Consider the following 3,200-nt stretch of genomic DNA (forward strand, 5'->3'; position numbering starts at 1 on the left):
TAACTTCAACCACCACTTACCGTTTTACCATAATTTCCAGTACTTCACTATTCTTTGATCTTATACCATCAACTGAGTTGTTTTGAATTTTATTATATAGTTACTTATTGGTATCACTGTTGAATAATAATTTGTCTAGATATAAAATTCTAAGTAGTTTTCTTTCAAAACTGAGGATGTTTTATGCACTTCTAATGTCTGTTACCACTGGGATGTCTCCTGTTTACTTTTTATTTGTAGGTAATATGACTTTTCTCTCTTATTGATTTTAAGATTTTTTAATATTTAGTGTGCAGTTTAACCCTGATATGTATAACTTTGGATTTAGTTTTATTTATCATTGCAGTTTTTTAACTCTGATTTTTGCTCCTGATTATTTGTGTCTTTCATAATTCAGGGTAAAATATAAGCCTTCCTTTTCTTTGACTGTTGTCACTCTTCTAGTTTATGTATTCTCTTCTCTGTAATTCAAAATTCATGTACGTTGAACCTTTTAATTCGGTTTTCTATGTATCTGAATCTCTCATATTTTCCCTTCATTTCTCTGTGCTGTACTATGAATACCTTTCTTAGATTTATCTCCAAGATTATTAATTTTGTCTTTAGCGGTTGCGATGCAATGAACAAGACTGTCTGAAAATGGCCCTGGGAATTCACTTTGAGTTGACTTGACAAAGATCACACTGGAACCAGAGGCTCTCCCTTTTACCAGCAAGGGAGTTTGCATCCGTTCAGTTTGTCATTAGACCCATGTTTTCCTCTACCAAACAATTACTCATGTACACCAAGTTTTCCAGATTCTTTGTGACTAGCATCACAATAAAATTTTTCTATATATATGGCCCATGAAATCTAGACAGCTTAATGTCTACCAATCTATGTGGTAATCTACTAACAGACTGTTTCCTCACATTTGCCCTAAAAATCAGTAGAATTACAGGAGAGTGATCTTCTTTTACAGGGTCATAGATCCACACTATGGAATAACATCCTTTAGATCTTGGCAAACCTTTCTTGGTGATGCCAGAATAAAGGGGTCTCACACCTTTTCTTCTCTTGTATATGTAGGTTTCCTTAGTTTATACAAGTGTTCTTTATAACCCTTATTTCTTAACCCATGCCGTGCAACATTGTGAAGTTTGTCCCAAACTCTGTTATAGGTCAGATGAAGTTTAATTGCTTATGATATGTAGTTTTCTAGAAAGCTTTGTGACTTAGAATCGTAGGTTCATCTTCAGTAGGGCTTTATCTAGAAAAGTGGCTATCAAACTTCAGCTTGAATTAGAATCATCTGAAGGACTTATTGAAACACAAATTGTTAAATGTCAACATTTCCTTAGTGTTAGGGTTAGGCTTCTGATTTAGTAGGTCTTGGTTGAGGCTCAAGAATGGGCATTTGTAACAAGTTCCAGGTGATGCTGATGTTCATGGTCCCTGAACATATGTTGAGAAGTACTAGTCTTTAAGGAATCCTTTTCCCTAGCTGAGAACATGTTGTTTCATTGAGGTGTACATTGTTTCTGTGAAACAATGAAGGGCTGCGACCAGACTAAAGACATTTTTATTCTAATTTATTGGCAGTACACTGCAGATAATCTAAATTCAGGTTCCCTAATCAGGTGAAGGCAGACCTATTGTTATGATTTTTTTTTTCAAGTCTAAGTGTTTAATGATTACTCACATATCTCACAGAAAAAAGATTGTAGCAAATGGGTTAAGGTTGTATCAAAAAACAAAAAATCCTGGATTTTACGGGTCACTCTATTTATACTTGGGAGCAGGCCTGAACCGATATCAGGTGCAGCCGCTGCATTTCTCCAACGCCCCTTTGCAGATGTAGACCTGGACACACTTGGCACAGCCCACAAGGCAGCAGGAGCAACAGCTCTTCTTTTTTTTTTTTTTTTTATTATACTTTAAGTTCTAGGGTACATGTGCAAAACGTGCAGGTTTGTTACATATGTATATATGTGCCATGTTGGTGTGCTGCACCCATCAACTCATCAGCACCCATCAACTCGTCATTTACATCAGGTATAACTCCCAATGCAATCCCTCCCCCACCCCCTCCCCGTGATAGAGCCTATTGTGTGATGTTCCCCTTCCCGAGTCCAGGTGATCTCATTGTTCAGTTCCCACCTATGAGTGAGAACATGCGGTGTTTGGTTTTCTGTTCTTGTGATAGTTTGCTAAGAATGATGGTTTCCAGCTGCATCCATGTCCCTACAAAGGACGCAAACTCATCCTTTTTTATGGCTGCATAGTATTCCATGGTGTATATGTGCCACATTTTCTTAATCCAGTCTGTCACAGATGGACATTTGGGTTGATTCCAAGTCTTTGCTATTGTGAATAGTGCCGCAATAAACATACGTGTGCATGTGTCTTTATAGCAGCATGATTTATAATCCTTTGGGTATATACCCAGTAGTGGGATGGATGGGTCATATGGTACATCTAGTTCTAGATCTTTGAGGAATTGCCATACTGTTTTCCATGATTGAACGAGTTTACAATCCCACCAATAGTGTAAAAGTGTTCCTATTTCTCCACATCCTCTCCAACACCTGTTGTTTCCTGACTTTTTAATGATTGCCATTCTAACTGGTGTGAGATGGTATCCCATTGTGGTTTTGATTTGCATTTCTCTGATGGCCAGTGATGATGAGCATTTTTTCATGTGCAGGAGGTGCATTTGCACTCTTTCCACTTGCAGGAGCCGGCGCAGGCACAGGAGACACCAGCGGCTCAGGAGCAGTTGGGGCCCATTGCAACCCGAGGGGAGACTGGAGTTCCCAAGCGAGAAGGGAACAGGACTCCAGCTCTGCATTTTTCTGCTGTGCTTTCCTTCCGCCAATGCTTTCACCTCCACTGAGCACCTCCGCCGCTTAGCCAAGGTCTCCTCGCCCTGCGCATGCACAGGCGCAGCCTATGTCCTATTGTTATGAATTTTTAGAGAACACTTTTTATTTGTAATTTAGGCAAAGGGTGAAACAACAACAACAACAACAACAACAACAACAACAACAGAAAACTTCTTTGCTGTATTTTTTATTATATGATAAGTGGAGCTTTCTTTCTTTCTTTCTTTCTTTCTTTCTTTCTTTCTTTCCTTCTTTCTTTTTCTTTTCTTCTTTCTTTTTCTTTCTTTCTTTCTTTCTTTTTCTTTTCTTCTTTCTTTTTCTTTCTTTCTTTCTTTC

The 3,200-nt window shown here is 38.2% G+C and overlaps 1 pseudogene across 1 annotated transcript; it reads right to left on the reverse strand.

Moving 5' to 3' along the window:
• Positions 1–1,643: 1,643 nt before the first annotated feature.
• LOC111536472 lies at positions 1,644–2,769 on the reverse strand (annotated as a pseudogene). The gene is made up of 2 exons (XR_002729747.1): positions 2,683–2,769; positions 1,644–1,893 (listed from the first exon to the last, which is right to left on the reverse strand). The product of XR_002729747.1 is annotated as a metallothionein-1F-like (transcript).
• Between the last annotated feature and the right edge of the window lie 431 nt (positions 2,770–3,200).

Source organism: Piliocolobus tephrosceles, chromosome 12 (genome assembly GCF_002776525.5).
Source record: "Piliocolobus tephrosceles isolate RC106 chromosome 12, ASM277652v3, whole genome shotgun sequence".
Lineage (NCBI taxonomy): Eukaryota > Metazoa > Chordata > Mammalia > Primates > Cercopithecidae > Piliocolobus > Piliocolobus tephrosceles.